The sequence below is a fragment of the Malaya genurostris genome, chromosome 2, assembly GCF_030247185.1.
Source record: "Malaya genurostris strain Urasoe2022 chromosome 2, Malgen_1.1, whole genome shotgun sequence".
Lineage (NCBI taxonomy): Eukaryota > Metazoa > Arthropoda > Insecta > Diptera > Culicidae > Malaya > Malaya genurostris.
This window is the reverse complement of record NC_080571.1, coordinates 236454961-236468517: the sequence shown is the minus strand read 5'-3', so window position 1 is coordinate 236468517 and position 13557 is coordinate 236454961. Positions and strand designations below refer to the sequence as shown.

Below are 13557 nucleotides of genomic sequence, written 5' to 3'. Positions count from 1 at the left end.
GAGTGGGCGCCACTAGAATTAAATCCATACCATTTTCAGTTAGTACCAACCTTCAAAAGATACGTGTATAAATTTGACAGATGTCTGATTATTAGTTTGTGAGATATTGCATTTTGAGTGAAGCTACTTTTGTTATTGTGAAAAAATGGAAAAAAAGGAATTTTGTGTGTTGATGAAACACTACTTTTTGATGAAAAAAAGTGCCGCCGATACCAAAAACTGGCTAGATGAGTGTTATCCAGACTCAGCACCGGGCGAAGCAACAATTCGTAAGTGGTTTGCAAAATTTCGTACTGGTCATATGAGCACCGAAGACGATGAACGCAGTGGACGTCCAAAAGAGGCTGTTACCGATGAAAACGTGAAAAAAATACACAAAATGATTTTCAATGACCGTAAAGTGAAGTTCATCGAGATAGCTGACACCCTAAAGATATCAAAGGAACGTGTTGGACATATTATTCACGAATATTTGGATATGAGAAAGCTTTGTGCAAAATGGGTGCCGCGTGAGCTCACAATCGATCAAAAACAACAACGAATTGATGATTCTGAGCAGTGTTTGGAGCTGTTATATCGAAATAAAACCGATTTTTTTCGTCGATATATAACAATGGACGAAACATGGCTCCATCACTTCACTCCGGAGTCCAATCGACAGTCAGCTGAGTGGACTGCACGCGATGAACCGAACCCAAAGCGTGGAAAGACTCAACAATCGGCCGGTAAGGTTATGGCGTCTGTATTTTGGGATTCGCATGGTATAATTTTTATCGACTACCTTGAAAAGGGAAAACCCATCAACAGAGACTATTATATAGCGTTTGAAGGACGAAATTTAAAAAAAACGGCCTCATTTGAAGAAGAAAAAAGTTTTGTTTCATCAAGACAATGCACCGTGTCACAAGTCGATGAAAACCATGCTGAAATTGAACGAATTGGGCTTCTAATTGCTCCCTCATCCACCGTATTTTCCAGATTTGGCCCCAGTGACTTTTTCCTGTTCTCAGACCTCAAGAGAATGCTCGCTGGTAAAAAATTTAGAAGCAATGAGGAGGTAATCGCTAAAACTGAGGCCTATTTTGAGGCAAAGGACAAATCGTACTACAAAAATGGTATCGAAAAGTTGAAAGATCGCTATAATCGCTGTATTGCCTCTGATGGCAATTATGTTGAATAATAAAAACGAATTTTGGCAAAAAAAATGTGTGTTTCTATTAAACGATACGAACTTTTCAGCCGAACTGTTACAGATCATTAAGCGAATTCGAACATTTTAAAGTAAAGCACATTTCACATTGAAGTAAATTAGTTTAAAAATTGTAGTAAAATATGAACGATTACGGAAAAGAACTATGGGGATAACAGAAAAAAAGTGTTATATGATAAAATATTACTAGTAAAATAATTTTTTTGGAGGGACAAAAAGACAATACCTACCCACATTTTTCAAAAATTTAGACATATCCAAATATTATAACTATTTTGAAAATTTAAGATCATGCATTTATCAACCATGCCCATTTAAAATAACCGTTTTTTATCCACATAGTTGTGTAATGAATCCTTTCTCATATTACTTATATTTTTAAAATTATCACTAGAAGATTCTGTCAAGAATTTTTTTTTCAATCTTCAAACTTTCTTTGGGTATAAACTGACATAACCTATTCAATTTGTAATCAGTTATGTCAAGTTAATAAGTTTTTTTTTATTTTGCATCCTCCCACAAAATGATTAAACACACTTCACCCTATAGTTCTGGAACCGGAAATCGGGCCCGAATAAAATTAAACAACAACGTATGAGATTATAGGAACTTTCATTTGAGTGTAAGTTTGTGGAAATCTTAAAAAAAAGAAAATTGAGTGAGTCTCGTTTTAGAGTTTTTGACCACTATTTCCGGTAGTTCTGGAATTGGAAACTGGGAACTTAACGATTAACTGTGTCGAATGGTATAGAACACTTAGCCCTCCGGGCCAACTTTCTATTTGAGAAAAGCAAAAAGTAGACTTTCAAAGAAAACATCGTTATCATGATTTTGTGATAATACTAACAAGTAGGTACAAATTGCCTAAAAGATTCACAGATTTACCTATTTTTCAGCTGAAGATATAGATTTAAATGTGGCAACCATTCACGCTATACGAAATTGAACAAATCACGCTGCGAACGTATCACAGACGGTGGTGTATTCTTCTTCCGTATCTCACGTACCGACGCGTACCGGTTTTTCATCGTATTTTTTAGTGACGATTTGAATGTTTTGACACTCATCGCTCTATAAATTCGGAACCGGACGTGGGATCTGGATGAAATTGTACCGTATCTTTTAGGACAATAAGAGCTTTAATTGAAATCATGATTTGTGAATATCGGTTTAACGGTTGCTGAGAAATCGAGGTGAGTTCCGTTTTTTGGAGCTTTTCTTTATTGGCATTTTCAACCCCAAAACTCCATGTGTTTGTATACCGTTTGCGATCTCAAAGAACCGATTCGAATGATATGTAACACACGGCCCCGGGCCTCTGTTAGACAAGCATGATTGAATGTATCCCAAAAGTGAATCTTGTGCCTAGTAAAGTAGGTTCTTTACCGATGAGATCGTGCGTTACACCTGCCCTAGCCCACCTATCATTGTCAATAATGAATACCAATATGATAAACAATGTACAGATTTATTGACTATACCATCAACTGTGACAGAACCAATGCATGTACGATGTATTTCACGTGGATTAGTCAATCTAGTTCTTTATCTCCAGTGCGTATAACAAAACAACAAAAACACAAACGTCACTGTGTGTTAGTGCCTATAACGAACTATGATAGGTTTATATGGGACATCAAAGTATCAAAACTCAATGATTTTTTAAAATAAACGCATTCTAACTTAAATCAGTTATAGTTCGATTTTACCCAACAATTGTTTCAACATTTTAACCAGATCGATACTGAACTCTTTCTTCCGACACTAAAGTCTACGTCTTTAATAAATTAGGATAATTCTAGAAGGCTTACCAACTTCAAAAGAAAACTAAAGGCAACATATGGCATGAGAAACAAACAATTAATTTCAAGTAAAAAACAAGTAATACTTTCACATACATTGCACACAGTCAGCCAACCCGCGGCCAGCTCAAAAGAGCAGGCATCGTGACCATATTCGTTAAACTGGCAGGAAAAATCATTTCATTGTTTTTTCTTTTAAGCTTCTGCTTTAGCACTTTCTCCAAGCGGATACAAAACATTCATCTCACCGTACTTCCTGGCGTGTTCCACAGTTCCGGATATGTGATTTTATATCGTTCCTCGTAGAGTATAGAAAACACAGCTCAAGTGTAAATATAGCCAGACCGGTTGAATGTACAAGCTGATTTTCACAAGAGATGTATCAAAATCGTGACTTGGAAAAAGGATTTCCTTACATGTCTGCTCCCCGTAGGGATGGTCTAAGTGGAGCTGGGACGATGATACACGGTTTGCTTGTAGGTGTCGGAAAAGTATCGAACTGGCAATTCCCGCAAAAATGTTAATTGCCTCGGTTGTTTGTGTGATTTATGACTCTCTTGAGAATTAATTTGTTTGGTATACTGACTGCTCTTCGGAACAAATGTAGTTGTCATTGTCAATAACTTACATTCGAAAATTAACATTTTTTGACTAGGATTAAAGATAAACGTTGTCACTTAAAATACTGTTTACAATTACATGAAATAGTACACGTTATTTTTATTCCGTTAATTTCTTTTTCATTTTGTGACAGCTCAGAAAAAAGTCACTCATAAAATGAAATCTGTTACAGTATTGAGTAAAGTGATCAATTCCAAATTCCAAAGCTATTGGACTCACATAAAAAAATATAATTTGGAATGCTAGAAATATAACTGGTAGAAAAATTAAAATTGAATGCATATTCAAACGTTCGAATGATTTGCAACAAGCAGTTTCTGGAGACTAGCTAGACTACTCTGTAACAAAATTTGAAACAGAAGTTGAACACAGTTTCACCCCTGGGAAATGCAAACACGAAATAAAAGTCAGTACACCCCAGTACCTAACAATTTCGGTATAATTTAAAATGTATGCAGGAAGTTGAAAACTCCTGCAGCGTCACTTCAGTCCTGGTGGATTTCCTGTTTCTAGTCTAAAAAGTATTTTGCCCATCTACCCATCATCTGTCCTATCCTACCTTCAACATTTCAAAAGCTAACGTTCTGAAATTATTATCCAACCATTTTTTGTTCGATTTCAATTTTGTACTAGTTGTACAAAACTTTGAACGTCACATTCGAGTTGTTAGATCGAACATCCATACCGTTCGAAGTTTTATTACTCGCAATTGATTAAACTTTATTTTTAGATTTGCTCGTAAATTTGTAATAGACATTAGAGTGCTAGCAGTCTCGAATCGATACAATTCGAAGTAGTGATTTGCAACATTTTTATCGTTTATTCGATAGTACAAATAGATATCAGCAATAAAAGTACAGTCGGAGTAGAAGAAAATCGATTTCAAAGTGATTACTACTTCTTTTTTTAGTGTAAACTACGAATAAACATGAAAAATCTTCAGAAATGTGTGAAATTGGGTAAGGTTAGGTTTTTTCGGATCCACATTTTTTTGAACAGAAACCAGTGTAATGTTGATTTCTCGAGGACTAGAATGTATAGCGATCGAGTACTATTTATTTTGGATACTTTATTTGTTATTTCCAGGCATTTTAAAAATGGTATCAAACCAACTTCAATGCTCTATTCTGAATAAACGGTAGATTTCGCACAATGAACTAAGATCAACATTACCACCTCAGAGTAAAAACTTTTTCTTCAACTTCTACTATGATTTTTCAAATGAATTTTCCCGTTTTCATAAGAAATCGTTGAAAAGGTGGAGTAATTAGAAATTTTCCTACCGATTTGACAGCTCTTGCTGAAAGTATCATCTCTAAACAAGCAGCGCCTCTACATTTCAGTTTTGCGACAATATGCCAATTACCGTAGAATTATTGAATGCAGGCTCATCGATGCTCTCTGAACATTTGGATATTAAAATATTCCATGAACATTTGATTATTTGAAAGAAGAGTCTGGGAACTCTTCACTGCTGAAATTTGCGCAATTATTTGATTCAAAAAAAAGTTAACTTTTAAAATTTGCGTGTAAGATCTAGAAATAACTTCGCATTGTTTTTTTTTCTCCAAAATCTAAAGATTTATATGGGAAATACTTTATCCAAAGAGTTTCCTATCGCAAACAATTTTTCGATTGCGATTTGATAAATTCCGAAAACAATTTCCCATGTTTTGAGAATAAATCGAGCCAAACATAGATTCCAGCCAGCGTGATCACCACGAGATAGTGTGATGCTGTTGACATATCCCTTGTATTATGAACAATTTATGACGATTTCTTCTATTTTCTGGAGTTTGAACGAATGCAGATGATGAAACCAGCCCGGTGGCAACAATAAGGCGCTCTAGCCAGTACTATCGTAACCACCCCGGTGGCACGATTGTCAATTGCATACAATTGGCTTGAAGCCGAAAACTTTGATTTTTTGGTTCTAGTTCGCTATCAAATGCTGTGTTCAAGCAGTGTTCACACGTTCACATTTTTCTTCATGCGGTTGCATCAACATAAGAAAACGATTTCGATGGAATATAATAATAAACCACAATTTCTTTTTCTTATTCAAATAGAGGTCAAATTACTTGTTTTATAGAGAATACTAGACTACAGTTATATTTATGTTGGGTTTGAAGAAATTAACTTTTCAGTTCGGTTTCATCCAAGTCAGTCGATAAACAAAAACCGCTTACGTTCGGGACAGAAGAAACCAAGTACAGTATTGTGTAGTGAACAATAGAACGACCTCGAAATGAGTTAACTAAACGAACAAAAGCTACCGCCGGTACGAAAGAATACAATTATTGTTGACTTCAGACAGTGCAAAATTTGACCTTCGATATGAGAACTTGAAGATTTGCTTAAGGAGCAAATGCATTGACATTAAACGTGTGCATTTACTTCAATGCAATAAGACCAAAAATGTTGTTTATATCCAATTCTATAAAGAGTTGGATGCAATTCAATTCGCTAAAGACAATAATAATGTGCACTATGTGGAGCATCAAAAATCAAATATCAAGAACAACATTCCAGTATATATGGAAGATAGTTCTATAGAAGTGCGTGTGCATGATCTTCCCTCAAGCGTCATCGATCCTTATATTCGCAAAACCATGTCCCAATAAGGAGAGATTCTCTCTATCGAAAAAGAAAAGTGGAAGAATTCTTTCCCCGGTATTCTAAATGGCGTACATTTGTTACGCATGCGCTTGAGGAGGCCTATACCTTCTTATGTAACATTCGGTCAGGATACAAGAATCCCGTGCAAATCACTTGTTACCTATGACAATCAGATGGCCACAAGTCAATATTGCCAAAAAGCTGTTCACTACGGTAAGCCATGTGATAAACTAAATAAGGAGACAACTACACCAAAGTACAACGGTGCTTCCTTCACACCAACTCCAAGCAACCCCAGTACACCTGTGACAGTCACCAACAATAGTGAAGCATCCCCTTCAACGAAACCATCCAACGTATCCCCTATAGAACATAGTACACCAGCTGCAATTAACAGCTTACCAGCTAACCAACCAGCAACTGCAAACAATGTACAACAAGGCGCATCTACAGCAACTAGCAACGAAATCAACAACAATACCACGGCAATGGATGACGAGACGAGCCACGAACAAACTGCCCCTAAATCCTCGCAGGAGGAAAATGGAAGCTCCTCTCCCCCTAGAAAAAGGGTGACAACGAGATCCAATACAAAAAAAATTATCTAAAAACTCAGCTAAATCGGCCACGTAAAGTTTGTACTCAAATAGGCCTGAATAAAATATCTTTTAAATAAAAAAAAATAACTTTTGACACCAGTGTGGTTTGATTGTATGGTTGACATATTGTTGACAAAAACGCCACCAAAACAAAATGCGTCGGTTTCAGGAACCAGCTTCCATAGAAGGGGGGAGGAGGGGGGGTGATCGTAACCAACATCTCGGTCCTTTGGGGCTTTCAAAGCTAGCAAGTCAATGAGAGCAAAGTAAACAAAATGAAGTAAAATACAACACATTATCGATTGTGGAAGTCAGTATTACAATTTGGCATCGCACGTTTCATAACGATATCACATTTATAATCATACATATAAAAATCAACTTCGTTTCAACAAATCACAGATACTTAGCATCAACAAACTATTATTTATGTTTACAAACTTTTTCGTTGTTGTCGTATTCGCGGAAAAAAAGATGGTCTCAAGAACATGGCGGCCAAGCAGGAGGCTGGATAAAACCTTACCAATGTTGACAAAAAAAAAGATTATTCACGTGTTGTCACCAAACGTATGATTCAAAACTGTCCTATATACTTGAACATCTCAGATGAAATTTGAAATTATCAGCTCACGATCGGGATTGGTTCGAGTGATAAATCATAATTTTACACCGAACCTTTCAAGAACTATAAGAATTCCCCAGATTTGAAAACAGCGCCCAATATCATTCCATTTTACGTTTCCTCCATAAAAATGAATCACACATACCAAGGAAAGTCACTGACATATGATTGATCGAGTTTTAACAAATTTTTGTATGTTAGTATAAAAAAAAAAACACAAAGCTCTGAAAATTCGCATAAAAAACCGCATAACTCTGAAACTTTGCATTAAAAAAAACGCATAACTCTGAAAATTCGCATAAAAAAACCGCACAAAAGAAAATCGCATAACTCTGAAAATTCGCATGAAAAACCGCATAACTCTGAAACTTCGCATAAAAAAAACGCATAACTCCGAAAATTCGCATAAAAAAGTCGCATAAAAAAGACCGCATAAAAAAGACCTTAGTGTATTCGATTCATGAGAAAAAATATAAAAGAGAAAGCAATTTTTTAAAATCTTCAAACAGTTTTTTGTATGCTGTTAATATTAACTAACACTTCAAGTAAAACTATCATCGAGTGAGCACGTTGTGTCGTGTTAGTGCGGTTAAAATTCGAGTATTTCGCGAGAAACAAAGAATTTTTATCCGTAGGGGAGACCTGGGCGAAAATGGCCACTTTTGGCCTTACTCAAAAACTAGTGAGAAACATAATGTTTTCACTCAGAATGTTGGATACTGTTCGAAAGCTACAACTTTTAGTTACAGGTTTGAGGTATTGTACATGAAAAATATAATTTTAATTTAAAATTACTGATTTTGTCAAAGAAATACGATAAATGATGGGAAAAAATATGTGAAATAAAATGCAATTGTTTTTGAGTTGAGATCAAAATTTAAATGAATAATAAAAAACGTTTCACTAATAATCAGATTCACTGTTTCAGGGAAGCAATTCACGCATGTGAAAATGCTATAGCTTGAGCGCAGAATCCGGGTGAGCTCTGTGGGAGCATTCTATGCCAACTTTGTGGCGCTGATTATTAAGTAATTTGTCCCAGTAAACGCAGAATATTGTCCAAATCGTTCGATAGCTCGGAATCTTCGCTCATCTTTTATGCTGTCGATGCCAAATCACAGACTAACAGACATGACAGTATGAGTAAATTCTTATAAAAGTTAATTTTCGTGATGCACTAGTTTCACCTATATTGTACTGCGCGAACTATTTACTATCGGTACACCCCTTGTGTTATGTAAAAGTTTATTTACTAGTTGGTTCCTCCTCATTTGTCAACACCGATCAGCTGCTGGCAGAGATGCCTGATTTCATCATAATATTTGAAAATGAATCGTCGCAATAAATTATTGGATTACGTTGATAATATATTTAACTTTGTTCTTCTAGACTATTTTCGATTGTGTTGGTAATTTTCACCCGAAATTAAGTGACGGCAGAGCAGAAGCAAGTAAAAATTGTAACAATACGGGTTCGATTTTGTATTGCGTTGGAGGATGAGAAGTAGTTATATAGTTTTGGCAATATGTATTAAATCTGTATCCTGCATGAAATTAGCATGGACGTATACAAATCAATACATTACAGGTAATTCTGTATGAATGGCAACTCTGTTGGTAAATGAAAAAAAAAAATAATAAACACAGTCAAGATGACAGACAGCATGTTTTTGATAGTGTAACGTGGCGCCATCGTGACACATGCGAGTACTGACCCAACTAAACAAATATTCGAGATGATCGTTGAAATGATTAAAGAATCCAATTTAAGTGTCCTGTCTGTTAGTATGTGGCCGAATGTCGTATTTGTGATTATTGATTATGCTCAAGATTTGGGATTTTTTTGACTGTTTTGTTGATACGTACTCGAAAGTAATGTTGAGCTTCATAGAATCAGTAAGTTTTGGTAAAAACCAACAATTAATTCACGACTCAGACCAAGTTTGGTGGCCATTCTCGGGCCACTAAAAGAGGGTAATTTACACTCCGTTTCGATTTTAAGAAGTCATAACACAAACAAAATTTATTTCATCACAAAAACAACTTGTACGCACCAAAATTCGCTAAAAACACTCACTGAATATGATTTGTTCCTGGAAATACATTCTACAATTCAAACATTTTGAAACTAAAAAATTTTTAATTTTGATGAAAATATCGAAAAATGTCACACTCACCGACTATTGAGGTTCAACTGATTGGATGGCATGTTAAATAAACATAAGTCAATTGTAGCCAATGCTCGGGCTCACGTATAGAGGGCTTAGCCGACGGGATGAAAAATGTATTGTTCGAATTATTGCAAGTGGTCAATTTCGTCCCGGTCTCCTCCACTTTAGCGACTCGACGTTGCTACACAACGAGGTTTTCGTTGGTAGTCGAGTGAAAATAAAGTCCAATGAAATATAAACGGAAATTAACTGGAAATATAGCCTAAGATGCCAAGCCATCCATCGACGGCATCTCAAGTGAAGTGATGCCAACCAGAAGAAGGAAGAAGATGAATATTATTGGATTGTTCAGGGAAATTTGTTCTTTATTCTGATTTATTTATATAAAAATCTATGGAATATTCGAAACTTTTTATATACGCTTTTTCCACTGCCAAAATATGTAATCAACAAATATTTTAGACTCTGGGAAGTGTCGTTTTAATCCAATGACGTATTCGGATTTACTATCGGTAGTAAAACCATAATATAACGTAGAAAATAGAAACTAATAAATTAAACATATATCCAAGCAACTGAAAGTTCAACAGTGACCGATAAAATCTGCTTCCTTGCGGTCTGATTCAAATCATGTATATAATTCACTCACTGTAATATGCACTCACTGTTTTCAGACATGTTTGAACCGATTTTCACAAATCAAGATTCAAATAAAAGGTATTATGGTCCCATAGCCTGCTATTAAATTAATTTGGATCCGATTTCCAGTTCCGGAGTTACGTGGTAATATGTGAAAATTAGAGAAAAAGTGTGCTCTGAATTTTCTCTGAAATGGCTTAACCGATTTTCGCTATCTACGATTCAAATGAAAGGTCTTATAGTTTCCTAAAAAATAAAACATTTTATCTGGATCCGACTTCCGGTTCCGGAACTAAAAAATGATAAGTGGAAAAAGACAAATTTCATTAGTATTTTTTCACAAACGATGGTCAAAAACAGGTACAAATCCCATAAAATTGTCTGATAAATTCCTTTAGTTTGCAGAGCTGGTTCGTTTGTAGGTATAAAACTTAATTAAGCACTACTGGTCCCCCCCCCCCCCTTCTCCTGTTCCGGAAGCACCGAAAGTGGTGAAGAAAAACTCCAAAACTAGAATTCACTTCGATTTCTGTGTGATGCTTGAACCAATTTTCACAAATCTTAATTTAAATTATAGCTCATATTATCTTTAAAGCTATTGTGAAATTTCATCCAGATCTAACCTCCGCTTCCGCAGTTACAGGGTGATGAGTGTCAAAGTGTTCTAAAATCGCCATGTAATGTACAACACCGGTACGTACAACGTGGAAGAGGAAAACACGATGCGTGCTTTGTTCTATTTCGTACACGCTATAAAGAAAACGTAACGGTTACGGATGTCTGCTACTAGTGTGTGATATTGGTAAAAGACGAAAAAAAAGATAAAAGAATGTCAATGTCGTTTCATATTGGATGCTGGCAAACGATCCAACTTCGGCTATTCCGGTCATCTGAATCCGGTTTCGAAAGGATTGGAAATGGTGATTAAAAACTGCAAATCATTAAACTTTCTTCAAGATGGCCAAATCGATTTTCACAAACTTATAGGTTCAAAAAAAAAGTCTTACAGTTTTTTACGGAATTCCTCAATTTGTTGTGGATACTATTTCCAGATTACTAGAGTTTGTTAGACTAAGTCCGAATAAATTTTCCTACTTCTATTCAATGAACAATTGTTTTTGCGCGAATTCCATTGTAATATTTATGATGTTATGAGTAATATGAGAAAGGTATCATTACACCACTAGGTGGATTAAAACAGGGGTTTCAAGTGTAAGACCACCAAGTCGTAGGTCTGCTTTATAATTGTTTATGTGCTGTTACAGCATATGACTTGATTTTTCCTTAAGATGTCAACATGAGCAATTTAATTTGAAAAGCTTGAAAAATAATTTGGAATTCGTGAAAAATTATGTGATACGAATTTGAAATAAATTGAACGACACATATTTTTTCTTTTATTACAAATTTGAAGTATTTTTTCGGATCTAACATTTAAATTTATACATTTTTTTCAGCATATACTTATTTTATGGAGTTGATCTTTGGATGACGGTAAAATGCCTTTTTAGTCTGGTAGCCTTTACACACTGCTACGTAAATAAGCTGTTGTAAGATATTGCTTTATTATATCTTTAATGCAAATTTAATGCACGCTGCTCTGTAGCATGTTGAACTAATGTTATTCTACAATAATAATATTTTATTAAAGTTGTAAATGTTCAATGATATAATACATATGGGTAGTCACTAAAGACAATGCAGGTTTTTATATGCAATAAATATCTCAAACAATCATTAAACCAAAATGTCACCACTTCCCCCGCCCCATCCCTTAATTTAGAAATAGTAGAATAGATTGTGCGATGTGAAAGATAAATTACTCCCCCCTATTCAAAAGGAGCAACAAGTATGAATAATTTCTTGATGTTTGCTGTAATCGAATGATACCGAATCATATCACATAAAAGATATATATTATCAGAAACTGCAACTAACAAATGATTCAATGGTATTGATGGTATTAGTAATTTAGAAACGGTAGGTATTTTTCAAAATATTAGTACAATATGCTCAAGTTAAAAATGTGTATGCAATGCTTCTAAAATGCTAAACGATAATTAATCTATTTACATGAACACAAAATTTGCCTAACACACGATATTCATGGTATGAACCCACCGAACGCATTTCGCCAGAACTCACGTCTTACGAATACATTTCGGAAGTAAAAATTTGTGTTCAGTACACAGTCAACACTACATGTGATGCACTCAAAAGAATATATTTTTCAGTACATGCGCACCTTCTGCTGCTCCATGTTTGTGATATATTCCACAGAATCCAATTCCGGTTCGAGATAGCTTAATTCATCATTTTATTCTATCTCTAAACCGATACGAACTTTTGCTTTTCCGCATTGCTCTGCATGATAATGTTTGTAGCACGGCTCGGGCGGTTCTTCCGTTTATCTACCATAGTATGAGAAACAGTTTATGTAATCACTTCGAGGGCTTTCCAGTATCAAACGAAATTTTCCGATTTCCGCCCAGAAAGACCCTTGTGCCTGATTTTCTTCAGCCCTTTCATCTTCACGGCGTAATTTGCATTTAATTAAATTTTGATCAACAATTCCCTAGCAATTACCCGTCTATTTCGATGGACATCCTTATCCGGTATCGTTGTCCATCTCTAATTAGTTGAATACCGAGAAAGAGGAAAAACTCACCAATTTTTTTATGATACAGCTTCCAGCATACACAAAAAAATATCTCACTAAAAATCTTAAACCGTATCCATTCTGCACCGCACTTGGAGAGAAAACCTACCGACTACCTCAAGAGTCATCTGCGGACTGATGGCAGGAGCCACCGAAATTGGCTCCTTCTCACCGGTGCGGCTGAGAATGGCCATGCGTCGAAGGAAGGTGCTATAATCGAAATGTTTCCCGCCAAATCCGAACCGGACCCGAGCAAGCACGACCGGACCAAATTTCGTCACACAGCACCCGAACCACCACGTGGCAGGACGAGCACATGTTTGTTTGCGTTCACGCGGGGACAAGCAGTCTATCCTTCGAAGCGGCTTTCACTGCTAAATCAAAACATCAACACAAAGCGAACCGTCTTCTCTCTGTATGTGGAAATATGTTGCTCCCACGCAGGATAAAATATTCATTGATATCAATTTGATTTTCAACGGAGAGCAAAGTGCAGGGAATAAAGGATTATGCAGACTATCTTGCATACAAATCATATCCCAATCGTTATGTTGCTGTCCTCTTTTTTTATACTGATCGTGCAACTTATCAACTGAGTTTATGTTACTCTTTGGGT

At 35.7% G+C, this 13557-nt stretch overlaps 1 protein-coding gene across 2 annotated transcripts in view; it reads right to left on the bottom strand.

Moving 5' to 3' along the window:
* LOC131428218 (locomotion-related protein Hikaru genki) overlaps window positions 1–13091 on the bottom strand; it is a 45163-nt gene extending 32072 nt beyond the window's left edge. For both annotated transcript variants that reach the window (XM_058591968.1, XM_058591969.1), the window contains exon 1: window positions 12951–13091. The gene's annotated coding sequence lies outside the window, so the exon portion shown is untranslated. The remainder of the gene's footprint in view (window positions 1–12950) is intronic.
* Window positions 13092–13557: the final 466 nt, after the last annotated feature.